The 10,823-nt window shown below is 37.1% G+C and overlaps 1 non-coding gene across 1 annotated transcript; it reads left to right on the top strand.

Moving 5' to 3' along the window:
• The first annotated feature begins 1,555 nt into the window (after positions 1-1,555).
• Positions 1,556-1,661, top strand: LOC131156812 (small nucleolar RNA R71). The gene has a single exon (XR_009137082.1). It is a non-coding gene; the product is annotated as a small nucleolar RNA R71 (small nucleolar RNA).
• The last annotated feature ends 9,162 nt before the right edge of the window (positions 1,662-10,823 follow it).

Genomic DNA, 10,823 nt, shown 5'->3' with positions numbered 1-10,823 from the left:
TAGTTTGATACCCACACTCAAGAATAACATGTGGTTGCACTGTACCTTTCATGCTCGCAATGGTATCATGCTTTCTTGGTAACAAGCTTTCTCAAGAAGTTCATATATAATATATACAATTTATAACGAAAGCACAATAACTTGTTTCCATTCATAAAGCCTTTAAGCAGTTCCAGTATTTTTCACATTTCATTTGTTCATTCTTTCATTCATTCAATCATTCATTGGTATAAATCGACACACACAGCTCTCGATTTAACTTTGGTACATACATAGCTCGGTATTTAACCGAAATCTCTTTCTACATTTCCTGATAAGTATTTTGGAACTCTAGTTCCCATATCTCATAATAATATTTCTCAGTTTAGTATATTTCCATTTAACATCTCATGCCACACTCATTTGGTTTAAAAAGCATTAGTATAGCATATGGTTCATAAAATATAATTTAAATTGAAAGCAAGGGTTCCAAGAATCTCCTACTTTAAGTTTAGTACAAATAAATGAGTTGTAGGAAAAACGGAGACCATACCTCAAAACCCTAGATTTCTCAAAACCGTAAAATCGAAAAACCTGACAATTCCACTAGGTGAAATTTTCCAAATAAGCAGTCATATCGTACATAATATCATAACCTACAGTTCTACCAGTTTAGATTTTGAAAGTAACTGATGTAAACAAATCCCCTTACCTAATTCCTGAAAAATCACCCAAGATGTTTTTCCTTGAGATTAAGAATCTAATCCACTAGACTTGTAGATATTCACTCCTTAATCCTCATGGTAATTTCCGATCGTTGAAACGACCAACAAACAGCGAAGGATCGAAGAGAGAGAGAGAGAAAGAGAAAGAGTATGGGTGCTGGTTCTAGAGAGAGAAAAAGAGTAATGAAGTTTCTTAATGAAGAAACAAACAAAATATCCTATTTATAAACCCCTTGACCTAGTCAAATTCGTTGACGAACCACAGAAGGCTATTTGTCGACGAATGAAGGGCTTCATCTTCGTTGACGAACCCTAAACTTGATATTTTTCAGTCATTCTGGATTTCTTTGTCGACAAGGCTCTGAATTTTAGTGACGAAGCACTGAAAGGCCTTCTTCTATGAGAACATTGGCTTCGTTGACGAAGCATGTTATTCCATTTAGAAATTTTCCTTTAGGTTGGGTCTTTACAGGGATGGCGCATGTGGGTAGTTGTAGTATGAATGGAAAGGGTCAGAGCAGATTGCACACACCTTGGCACATGCCTGCAGTTGTTATGGTTGGCTTAAGGACAAGCATTGAACTAGCTTTTTAGATATGCTGTGCAGAGTGGGTGCTAAGTCTTGGTCTGAGGTCAACTCATAAACTCCCTTAGGTTTAGAAACTGATGGGTTGGGGGGTCTATGAGTAGCCATTGTGTGCTGGTGGGAATTCTCATCTAGGTTCTCAAAGAGAACCCAAGCTTCATTCTCATGCTTAGTGAGGAAAGTACCTCCGCACGTTGCATCAACCATCGATCTATCTTTCTCAGCTAGCCCTTTATAAAAGGTTTGCACTAATTGCCACTTGGGGACTTGATGGTGTGGGTATTTACGGAGAAGGTCCCTAAAACGCTCCCAAGTCTCAAAGAAAATTTCCCCATCTGTTTATGTGAAACTTGTGATTGGCCTTCGCAGCTGGTTAGTCTTCCTAATTGGGAAGTACTTTTTTAGAAATTCATGCTGCATGGTGGCCCAGTTGGCCACTGGGTTCAGTTCTAAGGTCGTTAGCCAGTATTTGGCCTTATCCTTCAGAGAGAACAGAAAAAACCTTAGACAAAGAGTATCATCACTAAAATTGGGTGTTTGGATGGTGGAGTAGATCTCCAAGAACTCATCTAGATGTTGATAAGGATTTTCTGTGGAATTCCCATAAAAGGTGGGCAACATCGAGATGATTGAAGTCTTAATCTCGAATTATGCCGCCTGAACATCTAGGAACCGAATGTAGGATGTCAATGTGTAGGCACAAAGTAGTCCCTAAGCGGCCCAAAGTGGTTGCTCTCCCACCACAGGTAAGTGGGGAACTCAGGGTTCCGGGATTTGTTCAACGGGAACTGGTGGCTGTTCAGTTATGAGTTTCAGTTTAGACGACTCAGCAATCTCAGGATTAGAGGTAGGTTTTCTAGAGGATCTACAAAATTTCTCAATCTCGAGGCCTAAGGGTACTATCTCAGGATCTAAAGAATGTAAACCAAACATACACACTTGACGCACAGAGATTTAAGACTTCAAAATCAGCAAACAAGAATAACAAGAAAGCAAATAAAAGCAAAGCAACAATATCCTAAAATGGAAGTTGGCTTATAACCGTATCTAAGTCTCCAGCTACGAGGCCAAAATTTGATAGGCTCGCCAAGGCTTGGGTCCTTAACTACCGAAAATAATATTTATAGAACCTAACTTAATCCCAAATTCAGTAGAAAGTGGGGAAGTTAAGTGTCGATCCTCAGGGACTTAAAGCGCAGTTATCAAACCACTTTCAAATTAATCTATTGTAGACTTGTGTTAAAGAAAAGTAAAAGATGATATTTTTCAGGGTATTTTCTATCAATTACTTGAAAGCATGTAAATTAAAGCATGTAAATCTAACTTAACTCTACTCCTACAAAGCAATGCTTAATCATGAATGACACCTGGGATGTGATGCCTTGATTTTCGTACAATTTTTTTTCCAATAATAAATAAATTTTCACTCGTCATCGATAACATCTATAAATTATCCACTTAAACAATCCTACTATCATTCATACGACCCGACTTGCATTGGGTACCGGGTAAAAAGTTATTTTATTTATATAACTTAACAGCGGAAGTTAATACATACTTAACAACTAGAATACAACCCAGAGTATCAACATACATACAAATATATACGCTACCATCACAACCACAAAGACAACACAACTCTAGGGGAATTACACCTCCCCTAGTCCACAAAACTCACCCTGTGTGTCAGGGTCCTAGCTCCCTATGATCACGGAGTTTTATCACCTGATCTATCCTTATTCCCTGAAAAATTTAGAAAATTTAAGAAAGAATAAATTATTTACAGTGTGTGACCATATGAGTTCAGTTATAACATGCTTTACTTTTCAAACCATTGTTTCATCTGAGAAAATACACTGATATACACATTCTCATACTCATATAGATATACAATACAAGCTTTTATAAGATTTAAAACCACTTCTTAAATTCAATAATTTCAACACATAATTACCCGCGACGTTCCCGAGAATAGGGAAGATTACCCGCCCATACAGGTAGCTTCCCTCTGCCCTAACACGTTATGTAGCCAGGTATGACCACATCTGATACCTATCAGGGCACTCACCTTACTCAGTAAGCCCTCAGGCGGAGAGTTTCACTTTGCCTCAATTATTTATATTATTAACTCACACAGTTTCATTTCTCAATTTTATCATTCTCTGTTTCTCAATTTTCACTCTTTTTTTCATTTCTCATTTTAGCCAATTTTATCATTCTTTCACTTTCCATTTCCATTTTATTTTTTGGCTCATAAGCATCCTTGGTAGCAAATACCAACATCACGTCTGTAACTCATGGCCACCCTAAGGATCTTTCTATCTACACCATGCTTCCCCCCATGGTCAAGGTTGTGTGGCCCGAAGGCTGGATCTAACAACGATTGGCTGACCCGTTAGATCAAACATCGTATTACATATCGCGTCTGTAGTACAACTGGCCGACCTATAGCCCTGATCCGGACTCAGGGGCCCCACAACCCTACAAAATGGCTCAGTCGACTGTCACGCCACACGCTCCAAGAGTCTGTGTGGTTGCACTAACACCACTAGCAACGGTACCGTGCTCAATATCATAACCATCCATCAGGGTTCACTACCACATACCCGCAATCATTATGCGGTATTGACATTTCATCAATCATATTTCAGTATATCACAATTCAGTTCAACATAAATATTCTCATAATTTTCTGTGCACATTTCATCATCTCGTAGTAATATATATCATATTTCATGTATTTTTACATTTTCCAAAATACTCATACCAGTAATTTGTACAAACTCATTTCTCATGTAAATAATTTCCACTCACATATAAATATCACATTTCATTATTTTTCACTAATCACATCAATCATTCTCATTTCAATATTTTCTCAGAAGATACCCATAGTTATATTTCACATTTTTCAACACATGTCATATGCCACACAGTTTTCATCTACTATTCATAACATATTATTTTCACACTTCAAAATATCACAATTTTAAATCACTCAAATGCCACACAATTTATTTGATATTTATATCGTAATAATTTTCAGAAAAAATACCATAAGCACATTTTCACATATTAATTTAAACAGTAATTTTAAAAATACTGCTATAATTTATTCCCCTTACCTGACTTACTGAGAGTCTCGTTAGGACCCAAATCCTACGCCCTTGGCACCCGAAATTCAAATCCTACAATTGCATTTTTCCCAGATTAATTAACCTATTTCCCCAAAATAATACCCATCTAACCTTCCCTAGGCTCCATGTACCTCAAATTAATATTTAAACTATTATTTAACACCCCCACTTAATTTTCTGAATTTTGCCTGCATGTCCCAAAATTACACTCGCGACGCTCACCCAAACCCTAAATTTTAGAAATCGTACTTCAACCCCAGATGCTCAATATTTTAGCATTTCTAAATTAATACTAATTAATTAAAAATAAGCCCCTTAATAATCCCCGTACCCCAAATTTGAGGTTTTGCCCACGACGACCCCACGAGAATTCTGTCCTGCTAGACTTGTAGAGAATCATTCCTAGATTCTCGTGGTGGTGTCCGTTCGTCAATCGGGCTTATAATTTGTAAGAAATTAAAGAAAAAGGGGAAAGTTGGCTTATCCCACGAGATATGTTTACGCCGCTCCTTCCACCGATCTGCTCCGGTATAAATGACGGCAGCGGAGAATGGAGTCCAGCGGTAACTTTCGATTTTTGATCGGGCAAAAATCCACCACGAAATTGAGGAGAGAGGGAGAGAGAATGAGAGGAGAGAGAGAGAGAGTTTGTGCGCGTAGGAAACAGAAGAGAAAAGAAGAAGAAGAAGAAGAAAACCAAAGAAAATAAATAAAAAAACAAACCTCCTGAAGCTTCTAGCCCCAGGAGAGTAATAATAATAATAATAATAATAATAATAATAATATTAATAATAATAATAATAATAATAATAATATATTTAATAAATATTAATAATAATATATTTTATTAATAAAAATAAAAATAAAAATTAATTATTTTTTTTCTTATTATTTTTTTCTTTCTTTTTTTTTTTAAATTTGATTAATTTATTAATTATTTTATTTTTTGGGAATCACTCCACTAATCTTCTATATCCCTTTTTGGGATTATTACATGGGATGTTGTTTGGGCAATCTAATTTCAATGAGTTTATGACATTAAACTAACCAGAACCCGACTAAACAATCCAAGGAGTCGTTCGGTGGCATAGAGTAGCAAGGGTGCACCAACCGTCCAGAGGATGGTCGGGAACCGAAGTATACTCTATCACAATGATCACAAGAACCTCTGTGGGAGACTGTAGCCCAATACATATACCTGACTGAAGCTGTAGAAGTGCTTATCCTGTTAATTAGACATTCATCACAATCAAGCAGTAAAGGAAAGCATTTAAATGAAAGCGGTAAAGAGAAAGCATGTAAAAAGATCAATCCTTTGTATTCAGTACAATTGTCACCAACGCCAGAAGGAATAAGAGAATGATAATATAATATATATGGAGATTACACAAATGTCGCCGGTTGTCATAGGCCGTCAGACACTTCGTGCACACACTTAAACAAGAATTGAAATCTACTCTAACTAATCTACAATGGATCTCAATGACATCTTAAGTTTCTCACTAACCTAAAAAAGGCCAAAGAGGAACCCAAAGCTCATCTTCGAAGTAATTATTTATAGGATCTAGGGTTTACAAGGTTTGATTTTCAATTTAGGAAAGTTTGTAGCAAATCTCGCGTAGAAGATCGTCCCTATCGACCAAGTCACTTCCATGCTTCCCTTGTGTGTGCCCTAGTTGAGACTCGCAAAAAATTAGGAAATTGAATCTTTGATGTCTTCGACTAATTCACTTGTTAGGGTCTTTCTGGTCGAGTTGATGGTCGAGACTTGCAGGATCTTAAACTTCAGGAAATCTCAGGAACTTGACGTAGTCGCCCCTCAAGGTCTCTTGGTCGACCACTTAGTCGATGCTCTCTGTATTTCTTGGCTTAGGAGAGTTCAGTATCTCGCCTTAGTTGCCCTTGGGGATCACATGGTCGATCACTTGGTCGACCCTTGCAGCATTTTGATCTCAGTCTGAACTTTAGAATCTATAGTGGAAGACTAGGTCACCCCTTTGTGTTACTGATTACACCACTTAGTCGGACAAAGACTTCCTTTTCTTTGACGATTTGAGGCTTCAGGAGCTTGGATGAACTTCTGACTTCAAGTTTTATGTACTCCAGATACTCCTTTAGTGTCTCACATGCCTAATTCCTTGGTTTTAACTTGTATTTCCTAAAAAGACCAACAAACCTTACATAGCTCCAAACAATGATAACAATGGGTGGATAAATAATAAATTGAGGATAAGCAAAGGTAAATGAGAGTCTAAAATTGGGAGATCTATTGACTAGTAGTCTCAGAGACACCACATCTTATAGATAGCTCATTGAATTGACTCATGTATTCTGAAACAGTCATGCTACCCTTGGCGCAAGCTGTAAAGTTGATCCATAAGGCACTCACTATAGCTAAGGGGTACATACTTCTCCCTTAACCTATCCTTCATTAGATCCCAATGCTTAATGGGTTGATGATTAACCTCGTTTCTTGCCTCTTGACATTCATCCAATGGAGCTTGGCTTGCCTTGTTAACCTCATTTTTGCAAACTTAATCCGATGAGGGTCAATCATCTTATACAAATCAAAATAGGAATCCATCCCAGTCAACCAATTTTGGAAGACTTTAGGGTCTATCTTCCCATCATAGGTGGGGGCCTCTATCTTTACTTGCCTCATTACATCCTTGTAAGAATCACGATGGCCCCTTCAGTAAGATCTCTTAACGTGAAGGTCATTAATGTCATAGTCCTCATCATCCAATGTTGGGAATAGGGATCATGATGTGGGGGTCTCCTACCAAAGTCATCTTGGCGATTCACTTGCCTTTGTGGAGGGAGGGGAGGTCTTTCTCTATCAACAGTAGTCCTATGATGTCAATAATGATTCCCGACTTGAGTAGACATCCTAGGGGTTGAGGAAGGATTCAGATAACACTAGGGTAGTCCTTTGGAATGGTATTTGGTCACACAAAGGAGGTTCAAATGTAAAAATAACCTAACTAGCATCCAAATATATAAAATTCAAAATATAAGTGGGCTATTCTAGGCAAAATCATCGATTGTTTTCCTGAAATTGTAAATGATTTCAATATGAAATTGAAATCCCGCGAACTGCTATGAAATGGGACTTTGAGTGTTTTAGACTAATTTGACCTAGGCTCTGCCTAGATGGTGTAGGACAGGATTGATCGACCTATGTCCTACAGTTCAACCCTCATATAAGCATAAACACTCTAAACACTTTGAATTAAGAATTCAATTAGCCAAACATAAACACTATAAATCATGCTTCATTTCACATGTTGTTGGATTTTAAGAAGGTGTATTATTGTGTTAAGCAAATAAGTCCCAAGAGTTCATTGATCAAGGAGTCTAGTTTTATGCAGAAAATGTTACTTTCAAAATCAAGGTTACAAGTTCTAAGTTATCAAGATTACAATCATACAATTGATTTTAACTAGCAAGTATCAATATTAAAATCTAATGGTTCAAATGTGCTATTCAAATATGGAATTTCAGGCTGTCAAGCAAAGGCTTTCACAATATTAAATAAGAGTTCAAACAAGTATTGAATTTACCAATAGATTCGTTGGATGACTTGACATTGTTCAACACAAGTTAGACCACATCGTAAGTCCATCGGATAAGTTTTGAATCACCAATATAGACACAGCAATGGAGTGAAGGGATGATAGTTGTGTATGTGTAGAATGAGAAGTGGCCGTGTGGATGTTTAGATAGGGGTAGTGGGAGGAGATGATGGAGTTGCTAGATAGATAGTAGTCTCTCACCATTTGATCTCCGGAGAGAATGCTTAGCCTCACACTACTAAATTGGAAGATTGGACTAAGCTTTTCAAGCTTTAGTAAAGGAAATTCCTTTCATTATTCAATATTCAAACTTGGCTAAATTTTTAGCTCTTACAATGGATATATATGCTAGCATAGGGGAGGGTTGGGGGGGGGGGGACAAGACTTAACTTAGCTAATAATTCCCACACAAGCATGAGAAACATAGTTAATTAATACACTCAACTTACTAAAACAAACCCATGCAAGCAAGCTTAATTGTCTTGCAATACTACAAATTAAATACAAAGACATAAGTCAAAGGGAGGCCCAATCCATATAGGGCCCATTAGAGCCGTGTGGGCCCCACAAGATTGTGTGGGGCCCACATGGGTTTTGGACTCGAATTTGCTTTGGCATATCAATTGGGACTTCATGCACTCAAAGTCTTCACGAAATCCATGTGTACCTACAAAAGAGTTACAAACTGAAGTGGATATTTGGATGTCGCCCACATATCACCATGTTGGCAAAGGAAAAGGGCAAGGCATGTTCATCCCCACCAATTTCTCAACCTAAGATCAAGGAGATAAATTCTCAACCTGACCTTAGGGAGACATCCTCTAGGTCTTGAAGTATAAACACTATTTTGGAAATTCCTTTAAGGATATTAAACATTCGTCAAAGTTTAGATCATGTATTCAAGGTAGGATGATCCTTGACCTAAAACCAAGGAGATGTGTTCTCAGCCTAGCTCAAAAGTGTGTGTTTCTTAAACCTTGGATTAGGGAGTCAAGTTCACAACTTGACTTTGGGTAGACATCCACTAGAACTTAGAGTATAAATACTGTGCTTTTGGTGTAATCCCAAGAGTGAGGGGGGGGGGGTGAATTGGATATTTTAAAATTTCTAGGTCAAACTAAAATTGCAATCAGTATTACTCAACCTAGGGTCAGTCTAATCAAACACAAATCAATAGATATATGAACTTCCAGAAAATTTAAGCAAGTATAACAGTTTCAGTATTTCCCAAACACTCACAAATCAGTATTTAAGAATCAGATGCAGTGATATCAGCAAGTGAGTATAAACATGCACTAATGGAAACGTAAAGAGTATAGGGAAATAAAAACACTCGATTTTTATGAGGTTTGGAAAATTGTGCCTACACCCTCGCCTCAAGCCAACCCATGATTTGAGGATTCACTATATGCTCACTTAATCAGGCGGAGTGATGTCATTTACAAACTCTCCTTACAAGGCGAAGTCTCCCTAGCTCACTTACCGGGCAGAGCCAAACCGGTTCTCCTTGTAAGGCGGAGTCTCCCTAACTCACTTAACCAGGCTGAGCCAAATCAGTGACGATAACACACATCGAGAATACAAAGATATGAATATTTTGTGTACAAATAAAGTGCTTCTTCAATAAGAAAATGTGTACGATATTAAAACTAATGCACTCTTGTATGATGAGAGTTTAAGATCAATAGAGATCATATGATATCTCTCAAAAAATGTATTTATGAGATATTTTGAGAGATGCTAATGAAGATGATCTTTGATTCAAATATGTAATGTTCACTAAGTATATATATCAAAGATCTAAAGCCCAAGTAATATCTCCAAAAGTATTTTTCAAATATGGAGTATAGGAGATGTTAGAGATTGGCTTATAAAAAATATTTTTGCAATAAACACGAAATAAGCTTTCAAATCTTACAATGAATGTGCAAAGATTCACAAGCAATAAGGAGTTTTCCCAAGAAAATTTATCAATGGAATAGTATGTGAAAAACTCAAGCTTACTCTCTAAAAATTGATTTTTCAAAAATGAATGAAGGAGTGAGAGTATATGCATTTGAATAAAATATATAATTCCCTCAAGAATAAGTATTCAACCACTCTTCAAGTTGTAATAATTTGCAAATGAAGAAGATGAATTTAATGTTCTCTTTCTAAGACGGTTTTGCAAAGAAATATGAGAAAGAGAATGTGTATATGCTTGTGTATGTGGGAGCATAAGAAATAATAGCACAAAATATTTTTAGAGAATTTCTAAGCTAATCAAATTGTTAATTATGCTTTAGAATGGGCTATATATAGAATTCCTAAGAAAAATAAATGTTAGGGACACAAAGGGTATTTTAAAATTGTTTAATTAAAAAGTTAATTATGTTTAGGAACTGAAAAAATTACTAACCCGAGAGGTCCAGTCTACTGGGCAATGTCTTGGTTAGATGGCCTTTGTTAAATTTTCAAATTTCAAAGAAGGCCAGTTGGTTGGGTACAGCGTTGGTCGGATGGCCCTTGGCGATTTTCAAAAGATCGAGAAACGGTCTATCAGGCCAAGGTTCGGTCGGTTAGGCCTTGAAGGGCCAGTCGGCTAGCCTTCTCAAGTACAAAAGATGGCCGGTCGGCTGGGCTATGTTAAATTACCCTTTTGTCTTGACCGGTCGGCTTGGGCGTTTAAAACACGAAAGGGACCGGTCAACCCACGACACTTAAGAGTGCAAATTTTGACTTGACTTTAAAGCTTTTCAACCCTATATGTGTGAGTATGACACTTTAAGTGAAGGGTTTTCCATGAAAGGTTTTGGTTCCTAAGGTCAATCTATGGTCTTTG

The sequence above is a fragment of the Malania oleifera genome, chromosome 5 (assembly GCF_029873635.1).
Source record: "Malania oleifera isolate guangnan ecotype guangnan chromosome 5, ASM2987363v1, whole genome shotgun sequence".
NCBI classification, from domain to species: Eukaryota; Viridiplantae; Streptophyta; class Magnoliopsida; order Santalales; family Ximeniaceae; genus Malania; species Malania oleifera.
The sequence above is the reverse complement of the archived record's forward strand: the minus strand, read 5'-3'. Positions and strand labels throughout refer to the sequence as shown.